This window comes from Mus musculus, chromosome 9 (assembly GCF_000001635.26).
Source record: "Mus musculus strain C57BL/6J chromosome 9, GRCm38.p6 C57BL/6J".
Classification (NCBI taxonomy): domain Eukaryota; kingdom Metazoa; phylum Chordata; class Mammalia; order Rodentia; family Muridae; genus Mus; species Mus musculus.
The window spans coordinates 3,511,218-3,532,500 of record NC_000075.6 but is presented as its reverse complement, the minus strand read 5'-3'; the positions used below and the strand labels follow the sequence as shown (position 1 = coordinate 3,532,500).

Here is a 21,283-nt window from a genome sequence, read left to right as displayed (position 1 = left end):
GCAGTGGGGCTGGAGATGAGCTGGGGACCCGCCACTGTCGCCTCTGCAGCTGCTGCTCTACAGGCGCAGCCTCAGGGCCCGCCTGTGCGCACCGCTCTCGCTGCGGAGCTGAGGGAATCAGGGATTGGGGTGCAGGAAGGTTCCTCCGCCTTGCGTCTAGATCGCCCGCGGCCGCGTCCACCGCCCACTCCAGGAGCTGCGCCCCTCCCTCCTCCTTCTTTTTTACCCCTCCCTCCAGCGCTGCCTCGGCGGGCGTCACGTGTCCCCAGCATACTCATTGGAAGTCTTTTCCTCTTCTGTCGCCGCGTTTCAGGAGCAACTAGGACACTTTGCTACTGTTCTTTCTGTTCCCTGCCATTGTGCCCTGATACCAGGGGGTGCGTACAGTAGTTTTCATAGGGCTAAAGGTCCCCAAAGACCAAATGTCGGGTCCTTTGGCCCCTGAAAACAAAACAAAACAAAACAAAAAACAAAAACAATCAAACAAACAAACAAACAAACAAAAACAGATGGACAGTGAACACGCCCAGGATTAGACGCTAGGGTGAGGACCATAGAACTGATCTCCCTAAGAAGAAAACTGACCGCCCAACCTGGAATATTGGGGTCGCTAACACAGGCGCGCTTGCACGCAAGCGCGTACACACACACACACACACACACACACACACACACACACACACCACTTCCAATTCTAGTTTATTTTTGGTCACCCTAACTGCTCCAGGGGAGACACAGGCAAGGGGACGAAAGCTGGGACAGATTGTGGGGATGATTCTCCACCTCTAGCGAGGCAGCGTGGGCAGTGATGCTCACGTCTGCTCCCTGTTGCTTTATTTGTGGGAGCTAGGCTGGAGCAGCCGCTCCCAGCTCCAGCTGTCCAAGCTCCAGTGCTGCACAGCTCCGCTTACCACCTGAACCAAGTTTGTCGAGTGGTGACAATGCAGGATCTATTCCTGTGCAGACCTGACCTTAAAGAGCCTGCAGGAGGTTCCTACATTCCTCAACCACTAGGCTTCTTGTTCAAGTTATGCATTTGTGAAAACCAAGGGCAGAGGGTAGAAAGGGGTTCATACATCATACACCGAGCGTTTCAGAATAGCAGCTTCATTTTACAGTTTGCTTCATTGCTACCAGTCGCAATGGTGGCCCAAAGGCCCTTAGATAGCTCCAGAAAAGATTATTCTGAAATTTTAATAGACGATGGTAAGGAGGAAGAGGAAATTGCAGTATCCCAGAAAAGGAGTCCCAAGCTTAGTTTCCCAGTGAAGGCAACTGTGCACCTTCGTCTCCTTCCCCTGATCTTAGAGGGGCTTGGGCTTTAACTAGAAGGACACAAAAGCCATAGTGCTTTTATGCATACTTGCAAAGGGCTAATCTGGGTAAAGCAGATCAGTTTAACTGGGCAGAGTGCATTTAAAAACAAAAGAAAACCTCACAATAATGATTGTTTCTCTATCCCAGTTTGCTTTTAACTAAATCTTCTTCATTGCTTAGGAAAACCCATATAAATGTATTGGCGTTTCCTTTTATACTTTGGAAAAATCAGATCTTAAATAGACAATACAGATATAAAATGATTGTGTACACTACTATTAACTTATTTAAGTACGTACTTATGTATGTTATATATGTACTCCATACATATGTACATACTCCTTCACATCCTACAGAAAAAGATCTGAGCTGCATGATTTCATATTTTACCAGATTAAATCCAAGTCTGTGTTTTAAATTTATTATTAATATTATCATCATTAATATTATTTGGATTGTGTTGCATATTCATGGTTAAGTTCACAATGGCATCAAGTGAGCCTATATGTTTGTGTTAAAAATTCGATACTAGACTGGAAATATGGCTTAGCCATAAAAATTAGACATTAACTACATGTTTTTGCAATTATAAAATTCTTATAGTTTCATTATTATTAATTCTTTGAGGTTTTTATACTATATTTTTTGATCATGCTCAACCCTACACACAGGTTCTTCGCTCCAACCACTCATATATCCATTTCCCCAACCTGTCCCAGCTTCCTGTACCCGTTTTAATATTTTATGGGTTTCTGATGGGTTAATTTTAGTGTTTTAGTTGAGATAGAATTATATCACTCTCTTCTTTTCCTTTTTCAAGCTCCTTCAAGCTACTCTCCCTCAAACCCACGAAATCCATTTTGTACTATCCATATACTCATGGATGTGGATCCATTCGCTGGAGTATGGTGGGCATAACAGGGTCTGTATTGTATTCTTAAAGAAAACCAATTCTCCCTCCCCTCAAAGCCATCAATATTCCATACCTCCTTAATTACACATAGGGATTTATGAGTCCTTCTATGTTGGAATGTTAATGGGTTTGATCTTGTGCAGGTCTTTTGAAGATAACCATAGGTTCTGTGACTTCATGAATATGGGGGATCTGTCACATTCAAAACACAGCACTCCCTGTCCTCTGCAACCACCCATTGGCTCTCAGCCCTCACCAGGGCTATTTATTTGTACAGGCAATGGCAGGTAGCAAAGAAACTAACAACTGATTAAAGAGCGGAGAATAAGTGTCAGTTGAATCCTCAGCCACAAGTGGGATCTCTCTCTCTCTCTCTCTCTCTCTCTCTCTCTCTCACACACACACACACACACACACACACACACACACACACACACTCACACACAAACGCACAGAACTGAGTTAAGTAGATTACAAGGTTGAAACCAGCCATGGCTACAGAGTTATACCATGTCACAGTCTTATTTTTTTAAGTATAGCCATCAATTCTACTTAAAAGTTTCATAGGCCCTCAGTTCTGTTACAATTGATGATATTTTTTGAAAATTGCTTTTTTCCAGATTTTGGTTAATAATCATACTGTTCATCTCAATTCAATTATTTATTTTCTTTAGTAAAGATATTGTAATTGTCAAGTTCTTGAAATGACAGATTTTTACAGTTAATATTAAATATTCTAAGTAGCATTTGCCCTTCTTATTTCTTCAATTAACTATAATTATACCTCTTCTTCCAAAAAAAGTTCTAAAACTAGTCTTAATCTTTTGAAAACATATAATGTAATCAAAGTCACTAGGAAATACATGCATGTCATTATTCTTCTCTATCCTCCCTGTTTGGGCTTCTGTAACCCTGGGAATTAAAAAAGAAAAAAAAAATCAGACCATTTCCTAATCATTTAGGAACTGTGAACAACGAGTATTTGAAACACTTGAAGGAGGATCACCCATCTTCCTATTCACAGTGGAAGTTTACTTCCAGAAAAAAAGTCTGAATCTATAGGACATTGTGTGTGTGTGTGTGTGTGTGTGTGTGTGTGTGTGTGTGTGTGTGCCATTTGAATCAAAGACTCTTACCAGAAGTCATTCAGATGAATGAAGTGGTATCACAGTTTCACATATAAATTGCCCTGTCTTGATCATAGTTTGCCCACTGACTTTTAAACCATAAACAAATGGAAGTCTAAATATAAGCAAGATACCACTAGCTTTGATTTCAAAGGTTTCTTTGTATTCCTGTTAACGTGTAAAGTTTAAAACCCATCAATATGAAGAGCTTTGTTCTATATTTGAATTAACATTTTCAAAGAGAATTATAACCTACCTTCCATTTAGAAAATTTGCTCCAGAGGTAGTAAACACACTGCCACTATTTTAAATTAACAAACTCGTATTGCAATTGAGTAATCTATGTTATTTCAGGAGGGAGAAAGCTGGACAATTCATGCCCACAAACCTAGCTCCACTGATCTATCATACTTTAGTAAGGCCTTTAAATATTAGCCTAAAAGGTAGCAGGTAAAAGTATCCAATATCAAGCCTGATGACATGACTTTGATCCTTAGGACCCATATGGTAGAAAGAACTATCATGCACAAGCTGTGCTCTAATCTTTACATATATACCATGGGACTCAAGCACCCATAAACACACAGAGACACATGCACATACACAATCAATCAATCAACCAAAAAATGTTTTTAAAAAAGACTTTAAATCTTTTATCCTGTTGTAAAAGAAAAATACAGAAATATATATATATATATATATATATATATATATATATATATAATTTTTAAATTATATATTTACACATATTTGTAAATTTTGGGTACCTAGAAACTCATTAAGATTGAAAATTTTTATGGGAAAAGGCACTAGAAATCAGATATACCATTTTAGTCAAGATAAAATATAACTATTTTAAAAACTCATTTAATTTGATTTTCATCTTTCCCTTAGAAGCAAAGAAAAATTGTACTTGGTGTATTGGTATAAGAAGCACAATCAGGATCTTCTGGCTTTCATAGTCTCTGGTGAAAAGTCTGATGTAATTCTGATAGGCCTGCCTTTATATGTTACATGAAACTCAATAAGAACGAAGACGAAAATGCGGACACTTTGCTCCTTCTTAGAATTGGGAACAAAACACCCGTGGAAGGAGTTACAGAGACAAAGATTGGAGCTGAGACGAAAGGATGGACCATCTAGAGACTGCCATACCTGGGGATAAATCCCATAATCAGCCCCCAAAAGCTGACACCATTGAACACACTAGCAAGATTTTGCTTTCTGAAAGGACCCTGATACAGCTGTCTCTTGCGAGGCTATGCCGGGTCCTAGCAAACACAGAAGTGGATGCTCACAATCAGCTATTGGATGGATCACAGGGCCCCCAATGGAAGAGCTAGAGAAAGTACTCAAGGAGCTAAAGGGGTTTGCAATCCTGTAGGTGGAACAACAATATGAACTAACCAGTACCCCGGAGCTCATGTCTCTAGCTGCATATGTATCAGAAGATGACCTAGTCGGCCATCAGTGGAAAGAGAGGCCCATTGGTCTTGCAAACTTTATATGCCCCAGTACAGGGGAACGCCAGGGCCAAGAAATGGGAGCTGGCGAGGAAGGTTTGGGGGACTTTCGGGGTAGCATTGGAAATGTAAATGAAGAAAATACCTAATTAAAAAAAATAATAAAAAAAAGTGTGAGTTATGCAAAGAAAATTTCTATGAACAAAGTAACCATTTGGAAACCTTTTAAAAAAATTAATAAAAAGTATAGTGTTAAAATTCCTCTAGATTTTAGGAAAAAAAAAAAAGAAGCACAATCAGTCCTGATTCTCTGATTTTTTTTTTTTTTTTACATTCAATGCTCAGAACTTTCCTAATTTTTTAAATCCATCTATGTCTCCAGCAAGAAAACCAGCAACATCTGAATAAATGTTCCCTGATGGAGTGTTCTTCCCTAGTACCAGGAAACTCAGGAAAACTTTCTCTACATTAAATTTGTACATAAGTCTGGCAGCTCAAAGGAACATATATGTTGTATATAGCAAGCTCTGTGTGAAATATAGTAGTCAATGAATTCTTAACTCGACCAAGCTTTTATGGATTTCTAGCCTGAAAAAAACTGCATGCACATACGCATACCGTTTCATTATGGCATAACCTTATGTCCTCATAGTCCTTTATTGTATTAGGATAGGCTTCTTTTATTCCTAGTTTCTTTGCGGAGTTTTGCTGTCTTATCATGAGTAGGATATTATTTACCATAACATGGACATACTTGAGTTATAAGTAAAGAAAGTGATATCACTTCTTCCAGCTACACCTGTCAGGAGTATGTTAGGGAGGGGCATAATGAATGCTTTTCTATGACAAAATATGCAAGAGCCCAGTCATATGCACATAATGACTCTAAGTTTATGAGTACATCGCCATGTCATGTCTAGAAGACAGTGTTTCACTCCTCCCAAATCTAGCAGGGGCCAGGAGTACCATTCCAGTGAAAGTCTGAACTATAAAAAAAGATAAATGCATTATTCCATAATTTGAAGCAAAATTAACTACTAAAAGTAGTGTCAAAATGAGAACAACCTGATTATATCATCTGCAAATAGTCACATGAGAGATAATGTAGTCCATCACTCCATGGTTATATTACAACATCGAATCATCCTTTAGAGTTAAGGTACTAATTGTTGGAGCACAAAAAATAAAATAAAGTAAAAATGGGCTGGAATTCAAGTAGAGCACCAAATTTAACATTATACTAATAGTTTCAGAATGATAAATAGTGAATAGATGTTTTGATGCTACCAATAAAATTCAAAGACATCAGGAAAGATGTTAACTAAACATTGAATTTTGGCACCTCTAGTAGACTACTCCTTGTCTTAAGTGGCTTTGTGCTGAACCATGTATAATGGATGTCCAGCTTTCCTTTTGAGATGGAGCCCTTCCATTCAATATCTCAAGTAAGCTCTGTAGCCTGCTATAATATGTGGGGCATTAGGCTAAGTAAAGATAGTCTAGTTTCCAGTCGAGCTGGGGTGTGGAACCTCAGGACCCAGAGGTGATAATTCACCTACATAGGATGGAAGGAGTTCCCTCATGTCTCCTGGAACCCTGGCTCCTATAGAAGTTACCGTCCCCTCAGTTCCCACAAGAGTAGCATGGTTAGTAGTCACATAGGTAATGTCCCAAGCTTCTGACCTTAAGGCTAGACTCCTCCCCAGTTACCTAGCAACAGAAAAGATAGCAGCATACTTTAAGAGGGGCTGTTTGGCCCCTCCTCACTCTCTTGCTCCCTTGCTCTTACTCCTCTTACTCCCCTTACTCTCCTCTCTCCTCTCTCTTCCTCTCTCTCCCTCTTATTCTCTAGCCTTTCTTTTCTCTCTCTCCTTTCCCCCTTCTCCCCTTTTGGCCATGGCCAGTCTCTCTCGTTTACCTTCTTTCTTTCCCCCTGCCTTTCTATAATAAAGTTCTAAAACCATAGATTGTCTCTGTTCATATGCGCTTACTCTTGCCTGCCTGGGAACCTCTCTCCCTCAGCTCTCTCTCCCATAATCCCGGGGCACATGGTGTCACCCTGGAGCCCCTTGGTTTCTGGGGCTGCCCCTTGTCCACCCCCACATTCCCGTGGAGTGGGTCCTAATGGAAAGCGTCTGGCAGCCCTCCGGTGTCTGCCTGCCCAGAGCATAGGTGGAACTCTGGCCAGATGTGGGCTATACTTCCACCCCCTCTTTCCCCAGCCCATTTTAGTTCCCACAATAATATTCAATCTTTCTAACTCTAAAGTGTGTACTCAGCATTCTTAGCTTTGCACACACTTCACTTTAGCTCATGTCTTTTGGGGCACTAAGTATAGACTGCACTGATATAGTATTGTGCCTGATCTTGTGGTCTAATCTATTATTCTTACATGTCTAATAACATAATATTTTATATATTGTTATATGTTAAATGAAAGTAGTCATAATTATATATTATATATGATTAGTATATATTTTTATTTTATTTATTTTACATCCCAACCACACTTTTTTCTCCCTCTTCTGTTCCCAGTCCCTCTCCCACCTCCTCTCTGACTTTCTATCCCATCTTTCTCTGTTTATTTTCAGAAAAGGGAAGGTCTCAGTGGATATCAAACAGCCATTTCAATATCAAGTTGTAGTAAGACTATGTATCTTCTCATCTTTTAAGGCTAGTAAGTCAATCCAGTGAAGGGGAAGGGTCCCAAACTCAGGCAACAGAGTCAGAGACAAAAGACAGATCCTGCTCCGACTGTTAGGAGTCCAATAAAAAGATTAAGCTACACAGCTATAATGTATGTAAAGGGGCTAGGTGAATCCCATGCAGACTTTCTCATTGGCTATTCAGTCTCCTTGAGTCCCTATGGGCACTGGTTGTTTGATTCCTTGGGTTTTCATGTGAAGTCCTTGACCCCTCTGGCTCTTACAATCATTCCTTCCCCTCTTCTGAGGAATTCCCCAAGCTCTGCTTAATGTTTGGCTGTGGGTCCCTGCATCTGTTTCCATGAGTGGCTGGGTGAAGTCTCTCTGATGACAATTGGGCTATTCACCTAAGTATAGTAGAATATCATTCAGAATCATTCCATTGACTTTTTCCCCATTTGTGTTTGATTCTATCCTGGGTCTCTGAGCGATCCAGCCTCTGATTTCTGGTCCTCCAGGCAGGGTCAGGAGTAGTCTCCCTCTCATGTCATGAATCTAAAGCTGGACCAGTCATTGATTAGCTGTAGCCATCCAGCTGCCAAGGAGAACTGAATATATCTGAAAGGGAGGCTGGGAATGAAATAGGAAGGATGGGTGAGAGAAGAGTGAAGCCAAGACAAATATCTCTGATCTTGGCTTAAACTTTATTTTTTAGCTCTGCATATATATAGGGGAAACCTAAAGACTCATCCTTTGAATTGACTGAGTTCTCTTGCTTTCTTTCAGCTGAATTCTGATGCAAAACAAGCTCAGCAGCTCAGCTGGCAGTCTGCTTCTGCAGCAGGTGGGCAAGGCAGGAGACTTCCAACTAGGTCAGAAGACTCCACCCAAGTCAGTGGAAGACTGACTGTGGCAAATAATTAAGGTCTAATTAGCCTGCTCAAGGCTGGGGGAAGGGCACAGTTAGCCACTCCCACAATTTCTGTTCTACCTTTACACTAGTATATCTCCTAAGCAGGAGAAATCGTAGGTCAAAGGTTGTGTGACTGGGTTGCTGTCCCAATACCCATACTGGAAGTTTTGCCTAGTTTCAGGATATGGTTCTGTATCCCCACTACAAAGAGACTTAGCTAGTGTCATCTTCCTCAATTCCTGCTAGTTTCCATTGCCCTGCCCCTCCAATTCCATTTGTCTCTGCCAGTGTTCTCTCCCTCAATCCTCCCTACACCTGATCCCTCCTGTTTCCACCTCCCACTCCTATCTAGTCCCCTCTCCCCATCCACTTGAGATATCTATTTTGTTTCACCTTAACAGTGAGATCCACCAGTTAAGTTACTCTTTTGGTCCCCCTTTGAGTCTGTGTATTGTAGCATGGGTATCCTGTACATTATGGCTAATATTCACTTACAACTGAGTAATTACCATGTTTTTCTTTCTGAGTCTGGGTTACCTCACCCATAATGATATTTCCTAGTTTCATCCATTTGCTTATAAATATCAAGATGTTATTTTTAGTACTAGAATAATACTCCATTTTTCAAGTGTACCACATTTTCTTTACACATTCTTTGGTTCAGGGACATCTGGCTTGTCTCCAGTATCTGGATATTATGAATAAAGCTGCTATGAACATAGTTGAGCATATGTCCTTGTGATATGGTAGAACATCTTTGGGTATTTACCCATGCATGATATAGCTGAGTCTTGAGGTAGGTGAATCACCAATTTTCTGAGTAATGTCCATATTGATTTCCAACGTGACTCTACAAATTTGCACACCCAGCAATGGACGAATGATCCTCTTGCTCCACATCCTGACCAGCATGACCTGTCACTTGTGTCTTTGATCTTAAACATTCTAACAGGTATAAGATGAAATATCAGAGTTGGTTTTATTTGTATTTGTTTGATGGCTAAAGACATTGAAGATTTCTACAAGTGCTTTTCTGACATTGGAGATTCCATTCTTGAGAATTCTGTTTGGGTCTGTACCCAGTATTTTTACTGGTTGTTTTATTTATTTACATTTCAAATATTATCCCCCTTCCCATTTTCTATTCTAATAATGTCCCATCCCATCCCGCTCCCTGTGCTTCTGTAAGGGTGCTCACTCACCCCCCCACACACACACACACATACTGCTGCCTCACCACACTATCATTCTCCTCCACTGGGTCACCAAGCCCCCAGAGGACCAAGGGCTTCCCCTTCCATTGATGCTAGATAAGGCAATTCTCTCCTATAAGTGCAACTGGAGCCATGGGTTCCTCCATGTGTACTCTTTGGTTGGGGGTTTAGTCTCTGGGAGCTGTGAGGGGTTTGATTGGTTGATATTGTTCTTCCTATGAGGTTGCAAACCCCTTCAGCTTTTTCAATCTTTCCCCTAATTCTTCCCTTCAGATTCTCATGTTCAATTCAATGGTTGGATACAAATATCCTCATTTGTATTGGTCAGGCTCTGGCAAAGCCTCTCGGGGGACAGCTATACCAGGCTCCTGTAAGCAAGTACTTCTTGGCATCAGCAATAGTGTTTGGGTTTGGTTTCTGGAGGTGGGATGGATCCCTAGGTGAGGCAGTCTCTGGATAGCCTTTCCTTCAGTTTGCTCCACTTTTTGTCCCTGCATTTCCTTTGAACAGAAATTCTGCCTTAATATTTTTGAGATGGTTGGGTGGCACAATCCCTCAATGAGGGGCTGTGCCTAACTTCTGGATATGGTCTCTACAGCTTCTCTCTCCCTTTTGTTAGGGATTTAAGCTAATGTCATCCTTGTTCAGTTCTGAGAGTTCTTGCTTTCCTGGCATCTGTGACTTTCTAGTGGCTACCCCCAGTTCCCCATCCCCAACTGTTACACACCTCCCTTCAATTTTCTGACCCTCTGTACTTCTCCCCCATCTCTTCCCATGTCTAATCCTGCCCCCTTTTCTCCTCCCCCTCCTCTCTCCCTTCCAGGTACCGTCCCTTCTGGGTCCCTCCTTCCCTCTATGTCCTGTGATTATTTTGTTCCTCCTTCTAAGTAGGACTGAAGCATCCATACTTTGATAAATTTTTGATCTTCTTTCTTCTTGAGCTTCATATGATCTCTGAGTTGTATTATGGGTATTCCAAGCTTTCAGGCTAATAACCACTTATACCATGTGTACTGGCTAGTTTTGTGTGTCAACTTGACACAAGCTTGAGTTATCAGAGAAAGGAGTTTCAGTTGGGAAAATGCCTCCATGAGGTCCAGCTGTAAGGCATTTTCTCAATTAGTGATCTAAGGGGAAAGGCCTCTTGTGGGTGGGACCATCTCTGGGCTGGTAGTCTTGGGTTCTATAAGAGAGCAGACTGAGCAAGCCAGGGGAAGCAAGCCAGTAAGGAACATCCTTCCATGGCCTCTGTATCAGCTCCTGCCTTTGAACCTGCTTGAGTTCCAGTCCTGACGTCCTTGGTGATAAACAGCAATGTGGAAGTGTAAGCCCAATAAACCCTTTCCTCCCCAACTGCTTCTTGGTCATGACGTTTGCACAGGAATAGAAACCCTGACTAAGAAACCATGTGTGTTCTTTTGTGACTAGGTGTTGAGGCCTGGAAGGCATCTTGGAATCTGGAAGAAAAGAGGGAATCTAGGCGGTGCAAGAAAGATGGAGCTAAGACAAAATTCTGATCAAAGCTCAACTTTAATGTAGGTAAACATGCTTTATAAAGAAGAGGGGAGGCCCATTCCCAGCCATGCAAAGTTCCTTTGAAGTGGACAGATCAGCCTTTTAGTGGGAACTCATGAAGATCACAGTTAGGTGCTAACTCCAATTTGGCCTCAGGCAGGTAGTAGCACATCAAAGGAGAATGATGAGAAGCAGCACAGCAGGTGGCTCTGCCTAAGTGGCAGATGGTCTGAGGCCAGCCTAGCTAGGCTAGAGGGAGGTAACAACTAGGTTAACCCATTCAGGATATTTCCTAAGTCCATCCATCTGCCTGCGAATTTCATGAAGTCATTGCTTTTAATAGCTGAGTAGTATTCCATTGTGTAAAAAGTAGCACATCTATATCCATTCCCCTGGTAAGGGAAACCTGGACTGATTCCAGCTTCTAACTATTATAAATATGGATGCTATGAACATAGGGGAGCATGTGTCCTGGTTATATGTTGGAACATCTTTTGAGTATATGCCCAGGAGTGGTATAGCTTGTTCCTCAGCTATGTCCAGTTTTCTGAGGAACTACCAGACTGATTCCTAGAGTTGTTGTACTAGCTTGCACATCCATCAGCAATAGAGGAGTGTTGTTTTTTCTCCACATCCTCACCAACATCTGCTGTAACCTGAGTTTTTTACCTTAGCCATTCTTACTGGTGTGAGGTAGAAGATCACAGTTGTTTTGATTTACATTTCCCTGATGACTAAAGATGGTGAGCATTTCTTTAGGTGCTTCTCGGCCATTTGAGATTCTTCAGTTGAGAATTCTTTGTTTAGATCTGTATCCCATTTTTAATAGGGTTATTTGGATCTCTGGAGTCTAACTTCTTGAGCTCTTTGTAACTATTGGATATTAGCTCTCTATCAGATGTAGGGCTGGTAAAGATCTTTTCTTAATCTGTAAGTTGCCATATTGTCCTATTCACAGTGTCCTTTGCTTTACAGAAACTTGTCCCTTATTTCTTCCCACACCTGATCCTGCCCCCTTTTTTTCTCCCCCTCCTCTCTCCCTCCCAGGTTTCCTGCATCCCAGGTTAATTCCTCTCTCTACCCTCTGTGATGGTTTTATTCCCTCTTCTAAGTAGGACTGAAACATCCACACTTTGGCCTTTTTTTCTTCTTGAGCTTCATATGATCTGTGAGTTGTATTGTGGATGTTCTGATCCAATTTGTCTGTAGTTGATCTTAGAGTCTGAGCTATCAGTGCGGAATTCTACAGACCTTCAAAGAAGACCTAGTATCAACACTCTTCAAACTATTTCACAAAATAGAAACATAAGGAACACAACCTCATTCATTCTATCTGAAGTCACAGTTACACTGATACCTAAACTGAACAAAGACCCAACAAAGAAAGAGAACTTCAGACAAATTTACCTTATGAATGTCAATGCAAAATTACTCAATTAAATTCTCACAAACTGAATCCAAGAACACATCAAAGTGATCATTCACCATGATCAAGTAGTCTTCATTTCAGGGAAGCAGGGGTGGTTCAATATACAGAAATAGATTAACATAAGTATATCAACAAACTCAAAGAAAAAGAAAAACCACATGATCATCTCATTAGATGCTGAAAAATCATTTGACAAAATTCAGGTTAAAAGACTTGGAAATATCAGGAATTCAAGGAACATACCTAAACATAACCAAAGCAATATACAGCAAACCAATAGCCAACATCAAACTAAATGGAGAGAAACTTGAAGCAAAAACAAGACACATACTAGTCTATTTTATTGGAGAAATATAATTCCAAGGTCAAAGAGATAGTAATAGCTAGAAACAAGAAATGTTTGCCAATTTATATATACTGTAGATAAATTGTCTTCAAGAAAACTCAAGAAATCTACAGAACATGGTATTTAAAGATATTTTAAAGACTTTTTTTTTTTTTACAGTGACACATGTCAGCTCTTGGCAGCAACCCCATTATATTTGAAAAAAATGATGAGCATTGAAGAACCTCCATATGGAGTGTGCCGCATATGTTGCAAGCTAGCTACAGGGGAAGAACTGCACTTGCTTCAACTGCTGACAGTATGCTGTCCAAACTGAACAAACAGAATGCAGAAAAGTTGATTGCTAAGCTTTTCCAAGACTACAGTCCTTCATATTTTCTGCATCACAAAAGTGCTATCAGATATTCTAGGCCAGAATATATATGCATGACATAGAGTACTACATATGTTTTGCATGAAGGTATACAGTATTTTCATATATATATATACACAGAATTCTATGTTATGCATGCAAGTATACAGTATCTATACAATAATTTAGGGTACTTATATACTAAAAAAAAAACTCAGATATTATTTAGAAGAAAAGGTAGATCTCATCTGGGAAAAAGAAATAATTTTTCCAGGGTTGCTTTCAAATGCTTCATATTATTGTTTTACTTGTTTCTGCACATTACAATATCAGTAACTGCAAAATTAAAATTAGTTCACTCCCTGCTCTCATGCACTACACAAGTAGTCAACTGCTTACAATTTAGCCCCATCTTGTGGTAAGCTCCAAATTGTGATTACAAGCTTTCACTGTCCTATTGTGTGCTCAAAACTGTCAGCATAAATGAATGTATATCTAGTTATACTTGCAAAGAAGATGCTAGGTTTGGAAAAAGGTGAAGCCACTGGGAGAATGGTTTCTATTTTCTAATCTGCGTCACATAGACATTGAGAGGAATTTGTAAGGTACTTTGGCTTCTTTATTCACACAGATTTTCTGAAAATAAGCTGTTTTTTATTTATTTATTTATTTATTTATTTATTTATTTATTTATTTATTTATTTTCAGAAGACTAGTGCTAAATAAAATGTTTCTGTTTGCTTCATTTCTCTTCTGCTTCGGCAAACCAAATTTTCTTGCATCTAAAAGCTATCTTTGGCCTAGATCAGAAAACTCAAGCCTATTAGAAAGAACAGGGCTGTACTCTTCAACTTCACAGCAAGAGAACTTCCAAGCAGAAAACAGTTTATAAATCTATGAAACCTCTACAGAACTTTATTCTGACATTATATATTACTTACTGACTTTGCTATGATATATTCAACATAATATATAGAAATTTCATAATCAGTTTTATTTCCTTTGATCTTCTAAGGCTCTAACTATTAAGAGCATTATCTATGTTGATTACTGATATAGTTTTCTGTGTATACGATATATGTGCACAGATGTGTACAGTTGATCAAGAAAATTATATGGCTATGTATTGTATGGTGGTGCATGCATATAATAATACCAACACTCAGAAGAATATAAACTCATTTTGGATTACATAAAGAGACTGTCTCAGAAACAATTATATATTTTTATATACATTTGATTTATTATATATATTATATATTTTTTGATGAAGATATAAAATAAATATTAAACTGGCTATTAGAAATAAAATAAAAAAATAAATCTATGAAGCAAGTTGTTTTATCAAGGAGCTATGCTGATCATTGACAACTAAATCATGAACCTAGAATTTGTTACTATGGTTTTCATTTTTTAGCACTGAAAATTATACAAGTGAAGAGATTTTTTAAGCTGCCTTTCCCATAAAAGCACTATAATTTTTATTGTGTATTTCTGTCTGTGTGTGTGTGTGTCTCTTACATGTGTAATGTGTGTGATGGTGTGTGTGTGTGTGTGTGTGAGTGTGTGTGTATGTGTCTATATACCATGTGCATGCCTGGTACCCAGGAATTCCAGAAGAGGGTGTTAGACTCCCTGAAACCTGAGTTACAAAGGATTATAAATTACTGAGTGGGTGCTAATAATTCACACCCTGTCCTCTGGAAGATAGGAGTCAGTGATCTAAATCTCTAATCCATCTTTTTAGCCCTGAACATAAGCATTTTGAAAATGTTTTAGAAAGGTCTTTAGCTTTATCTTTCAATTCCAAATGAAAATGGTTCTATGTAATCCAGAGTAGGCACTTATTTCTATATAACTTAGATAATATTATATAGCTCTAAATATCATGATTAATCATAAAGACTTCTCAAAATGAGAATTTCTTAGACAATCACATAGCACAGTTTTATTACATTAGATGTGTCAGTAATTTACAAAAATACTTATGTTTATACCTGACTCTTAGTTTATACTAGGCAATCACAAATTGAAGAAGGAAACATAAATATAAATTATAAGCATACTTAAGTACAACTTGCCTTGTGATCGCCCTGGAAAATTATATCATTGTATTCTCTTGTAGACAAGGTCTTATGTAGGCCAGACTGACCTCAAGCTGAGAATGACCTTGAACATCTGATCCTCCTGACTCCTCTTTCACTGGGATTACAGTTTATGTGACAACACCAAATTTATACAGTGCTACAACTCAAACCAAGTACTTTATGTATGGTATGCCAAGCCAACTACCACCCCTGATATATTCCAATTAATATAAGTTGCATACAAATACACAATACATATAATTTACAAATCAATGCTCTCTTTTCATTGGATGATGAAATAAATTCTTCATTTGTGTATTTAATCCTGTTAACACTGTTTGAGAACTATCTGAACCTAAATAAACTCATTAGAAAAGGATTTTTGCCTTTTTAACCCTCCTCCCTTGCCCCCTTCCCTTTTCCTTTGAGAAGAAGAATTAACATTGGGTAGTACCCCACCATGGGACAACTAGTCCCAGCAGGACTAGGAAAATCCTTTCCAACTGAACCAGGCAGTCCAGTTAGCGGAAAAGGGATCCAATAGCAGGGAACAGAAAGATAGACATCCCTTGCTACACTTGTTAGATAATGAAGACCTAGTTGCACATTTGCCATAAATGTGGAGGCACTCTAGGCCCACATCCTGCATGGTTGATAGTCCAGGCTTTGTGAGTACCCTTGGTGCCCAGTTAGTTGACTCTATATTCTTCTTATGGTGTCCTTGAGACCTCTGGTTTGCTCACTTTTATGCTGTTCTTTTCTACAAGACTGCTCAAGTTCTTCCTGATATTGGCTGTGGGTCTCTGCATCGGCCTCCATCCACTACTGGATGACGCCTCTCAGGAAACAGTTATGCTAGGTTTCTGTCTAAAATTATAGCACATTATGACTAACAGTGTCAGTTTGGCTCTCTCACATGGAATGTGTCTTGAGTTGGGACAATCATTGGTTGATTATTCTCTTAGTCTCTACTCCATCTTTATCCCTGAACAACTTATACCCAAGACCAATTTTGAGTTGAAGGTTTTGTGGGTGGATGGTGTCCCTTCCATTCCTCTGGAAGTCCTGCCTTGCTATGGGAGGTAGTCTCTTCAGTCTCTACATCCCCTTATAGTACAAATCTCAGCTAAAGTCACTCCGTAGACTCCCAGTATGCTCTCCGGTCCTAGGCTTCCAGGTAATCACACGAGACAGCCCCCATAGATTCTCTTCTCACTCACATCCCTCTCATGCCTCCACTCCCCATACCTGATTGCTCTCCCAATTCCACTCTTTTACATCCTCTCTGAAACAGTTCCTTCTTTCCATCTACCTCCAGTGACTATTAACTTCCCCTTCTGAATGAGATTCATGCACACTCCCTTATGATCTCCTATTTACCCAGTTTATTTGGGGCTATGGACTATAACATGGTTCTCTATACCTGCTTGTATTCTAATGCTAATTGGGTTCCCCAAAACAGTTTACCATGAGAGGGTCTGCATGTAGGTCTGGGAACCTACCCAAGTTGGTTCTGATTGGTAAAGAAAGATGCCAGCAGCCAATATCTGAAGAGGAGAGTCAGAGGTGGGATTTAGGATTTCTTGGTTTAGGACTGCAAGAAAGAAGAAAAGATTCGCCATGCCTGAGGAGTGTGCAGGAGAGAGAAGCAGAGTCACAATGGAAAGGGGCTGAGAGATCATAGTCCAGAAGGCTGTTCAATGGGATCATGAGCAGCCAATATGGAACATAAAAATTAGTAAGTAGAATTATTGGTAGGAGATACATTCTAACAACATGGAGGTTAGACAGTTGCCCAGAAATTGTGCTGTTTAAGGCATATTAAAATATAAAAGGAACATGGGAAAGGATCCTTCTGGTTTCTGTCTGCACCTGGAACTGCTCTTGTGCCACAGTGCTCCGTAACCAAATACTACCAGGAGAGAACTGGTCTTCCAGGAGTGCTGACAAGACTGGGAGTACAGGTAAGACTACCATGTCTGCTCTGGGGAACTGCCTGCCAAGAACACACCAGGACACAGGAACCTAGAAGCAGCCTAGAACTGGATCCTTCTGGTTTGATCTACACCCCAGACATAACACTGTGCCAGAGCTCTCCATATACAAATTCATTATGGAGAGAAATGGTCTTGCCAGGAGTACTGACACAGGCTTACAGGCCCATAAGAGGGACAAGCTCCAGCCATAGACAGCAAGAACAAGTAACACCAGAGTTAACCAGATGGTGAGAGGCAAGTGCAAGAACCTTACCAACAGAAGCCAAGGCTACTTGGCATCATCAGAACCCAGTTCTCCCAACACAGCAAATACTTCCTCTTATTTTTTTTTTATTACGTATTTTCCTCAATTATATTTCCATGTTATCACAAAAGCCTCCTACACCCCCCGCCCCACCCACCCATTCCCATTTTTTGACCCTGGCATTCCCCTGTACTGGGGCATATAAAGTTTGCCTGTCCAGTGGGCCTCTTTTTCCAGTGATGGCCGACTAGGCCATCTTTTGATACATATGCAGCTAGAGTCAAGAGCTCCAGGGTATTGGTTATTTCAAAATGTTGCACCTACAGGGTTGCAGATCTCTTTAGCTCCTTGGATACTTTCTCTAGCTCCTCCATTGGGGGCCCTGTGATCCATCCAATAGTTGATTGTGAGCATCCACTTCTGTGTTTGTTAGGCCCTGGCCTAGTCTCACAAGAAACGGCTATATCACGGTCCTTGCACCAGACGCTTGCTAGTATATACAATGATGTCATCGTTTGGAGGCTAATTATGGGATGGATCCCTGGATATGGCAGTCTCTTGATGGTCCATCCTTTTGTCTCAGCTCCAAACTTTGTCTCTGTAACTCCTTCCATGGGTGATTGTTTCCAATTCTAAGAAGGGGCAAAGTGTCCACACTTGGGTCTTTGTTCTTCTTCAGTTTCATGTGTTTTGCAAATTGTATCTTATATCTCACTATACTAAGTCTCTGGGCTAATATCCACTTATTAGTGAGTACATACTATTTGAGTTCTTTTGTGATTGTGTTACCTCACTAAGGATGATGCCCTCCAGGTCCAACCATTTGCCTAGGAATTTCATAAATTCGTTCTTTTTAATAGCTGAGTAGTACTCCATTGTGTAAATGTACCACATTTTTTTTTATCCATTCCTCTGTTGAGGGACATCTGGGTTCTTTCCAGGTTCTGGCTATTAAAAATAAGGCTGCTATGAACATAGTGGAGCATGTGTCCTTCTTACCGTTGGGACATCTTCTGGATATATGCACAGGAGAGGTATTGCTGGATCTTCCGGTAGTAATATGTCCAATTTTCTGAGGAACCGCCGGACTGATTTCCAGGATGGTTGGTTGTACAAGCTTGCAATCCCACCAACAATGGAGGAGTGTTCCTCTTTCTCCACATCCTCACCAGCATCTGCTGTCACCTGAAATTTTGATCTTAGCCATTCTGACTGGTGTGAGATGGAATCTCAGGGTTGTTTTGATTTGCATTTCCCTGATGATTAAGTATATTGAACATTTTTTCAGGTGGTTCTCTGCCATTCAGTATTCCTCAGGTGAGAATTCTTTGTTCAGTTCTGAGCCCCATTTTTTAATGAAGTGATTTGGTTTTCTGGAGTCCAGCTTCTTGAGTTCTTTATATATATTGGATATTAATCCCCTATCTGATTTAGGATAGGTAAAGATCCTTTCCCAATCGGTTGGTGGTCTTTTTGTCTTATTGACGGTGTCTTTTGCCTTGCAGAAGCTTTGCAGTTTCATGAGGTCCCATTTGTCAATCCTCGATCGTACAGCACAAGCCATTGCTGTTTTATTGAGGAATTTTTCCCCTGTGCCCATATCTTCAAGGCTTTTCTCCACTTTCTCCTCTATAAGTTTCAGTGTCTCTGGTTTTATGTGAAGTTCCTTGATCCTCTTAGATTTGACCTTAGTACAAGGAGATAGGAATGGATCAATTCACATTCTTCTACATGATAACAACCAGCTGTGCCAGCACCATTTGTTGAAAATGCTGTCTTTCTTCCACTGGATGATTTTAGCTCCCTTGTCGAAGATCAAGTGACCATAGGTGTGTGGGTTCATTTCTGGGTCTTCAATTCTATTCCATTGGTCTACTTGTCTGTTGCTACACCGGTACCATGCAGTTTTTATCACAATTGCTCTGTAGTACAGCTTTAGGTCAGGCATGGTGATTCCACCAGAGGTTCTTTTATCCTTGAGAAGACTTTTTGCAATCCTAGGTTTTTTGTTATTCCAGATGAATTTGCAAATTCCTCCTTCTAATTCGTTGAAGAATTGAGTTGGAATTTTGATGGGGATTGCATTGAATCTGTAGATTGCTTTTGGCAAGATAGCCACTTTTACAATGTTTATCCTGCCAATCCATGAGCATGGGAGATCTTTCCATCTTCTGAGATCTTCTTTAATTTCTTTCTTCAGAGATTTGAAGTTTTTATCATACAGATCTTTCACCTCCTTAGTTAGAGTCACGCGAACATATTTTATATTATTTGTGACTATTGAGAAGGGTGTTGTTTCCCTAATTTCTTTCTCAGCCTGTTTATTCTTTGTGTAGAGAAAGACCATTGACTTGTTTGAGTTAATTTTATATCCAGCTACTTCCCCGAAGCTGTTTATCAGGTTTAGGAGTTCTCTGGTGGAATTTTTAGGGTCACTTATATATACTATCATATCATCTGCAAAAAGTGATATTTTGCCTTCCTCTTTTCTAATTTGTATCCCCTTGGTCTCCTTTTGTTGTCGAATTGTTCTGCCTAATACTTCAAGTACTATGTTGAAGAGGTAGGGAGAAAGTGGGCAGCCTTGTCTAGTCCCTGATTTTAGTAGGATTGCTTCCAGTTTCTCACCATTTATTTTGATTATGGCTACTGGTTTGCTGTAGATTGCTTTTATCATGTTTAGGAATGGGCCTTGAATTCCTGATCTTTCCAAGACTTTTATCATGAATGGGTGTTAGATCTTGTCAAATGCTTTTTCTGCATCTAACGAGATGATCATGTGGTTTTTGTCTTTGAGTTTGTTTATATAATGGATTACATTGATGGATTTTTGTATAGTAAACCATCCCTGCATCCCTGGAATAAAACCTACTTGGTCAGGATGGATGATTGCTTTAATGTGTTCTTGGATTTGGTTAGCGAGAAATTTATTGAGTATTTTTGCATCGATATGCATAAGAGAAATTGGTCTGAAGTTCTCTATCCTTGTTGGATCTTTCTGTGGTTTAGGTATCAGAGTAATTGTGGCTTCATAAAATGAGTTGGGTAGAGTACCTTCTACTTCTATTTTGTGAAATAGTTTGTGCAGAACTGGAATTAGATCTTCTTTGAAGGTCTGATAGAACTCTGCACTAAACCCATCTGGTTCTGGGCTTTTTTTTTTTGGCTGAGAGACTATTAATGACTGCTTCTATTTCTTTAGGGGATATGGGACTGTTTAGATCGTTAACTTGATCCTGATTTAACTTTGGTACCTGGTATCTGTCTAGAAATTTGTCCATTTCATCCAGGTTTTCCTGTTTTGTCGAGTATAGCCTTTTGTAGAAGGATCTGATCGTGTTTTGGATTTCTCCAGGATCTGTTGTTATGTCTCCCTTTTCATTTCTGATTTTGTTAATTAGGATGCTGTCCCTGTGCCCTCTAGTGAGTCTAGCTAAGGGTTTATCTATCTTGTTGATTTTCTCAAAGAACCAACTCCTCATTTCGTTAATTCTTTGAATAGTTCTTCTTGTTTCCACTTGGTTGGTTTCACCCGTGAGTTTGATTATTTCCTGCCGTCTACTCCTCTTGAGTGAATTTTCTTCCTTTTTTTCTAGAGCTTTTAGATGTGTTGTCAAGCTGCTAGTGTGTGCTCTCTCCAGTTTCTTCTTGGAGGCACTTAGAGCTATGAGTTTCCCTCTTAGAAATGCTTTCATTGTGTCCCATAGGTTTGGGAATGTTG

At 39.9% G+C, this 21,283-nt stretch overlaps 1 protein-coding gene across 1 annotated transcript in view; it reads right to left on the bottom strand.

Moving 5' to 3' along the window:
• The window catches only part of Gucy1a2 (guanylate cyclase 1, soluble, alpha 2), a 373,443-nt gene extending 373,291 nt beyond the window's left edge, over nucleotides 1–152 (bottom strand). The window contains exon 1 of the mRNA NM_001033322.2: nucleotides 1–152. This exon is cut by the window's left edge and continues 599 nt beyond it. The gene's annotated coding sequence lies outside the window, so the exon portion shown is untranslated.
• Nucleotides 153–21,283: the final 21,131 nt, after the last annotated feature.